Consider the following 455-nt stretch of genomic DNA (forward strand, 5'->3'; position numbering starts at 1 on the left):
AAGGTTGAGGTATGGCACTGAAGAAAGCATCAAAAATGCAAATTTTTGGCTGAAATTCATCAAAGTTACTCTCAGCAGAGAAGAGTTGATCGGAGTGTGCTTCCAAATATCTTCCAGGTTTTTGCCCTCTGAGAAATTTGTTTGCGACATCGAATAATTGAACTCTTCAACATCAATATATACAAAGGCATTTTATTATTAATCAAAGAAAGGGAATTAGAGTCATCAGAAATTACAACTTTATTTTTTCATAATACATATATTTATTGCCATCATAGTTCTGCAATTGTCATAAAATTAGAATCAGATGGAATTCAAAGGCACGTGCAAGTTTTGGAAACGGACACATAGATAACAGTATAGAACTGTACATATAATAATTACAATTTATTAAACACACTGTTTTAGCACATCCTTCATGGATGGAAATGAGCACCATATCTTTTATCTTTTAT

This window comes from Pteropus alecto, unplaced genomic scaffold (genome assembly GCF_000325575.1).
Source record: "Pteropus alecto unplaced genomic scaffold, ASM32557v1 scaffold106, whole genome shotgun sequence".
NCBI classification, from domain to species: domain Eukaryota; kingdom Metazoa; phylum Chordata; class Mammalia; order Chiroptera; family Pteropodidae; genus Pteropus; species Pteropus alecto.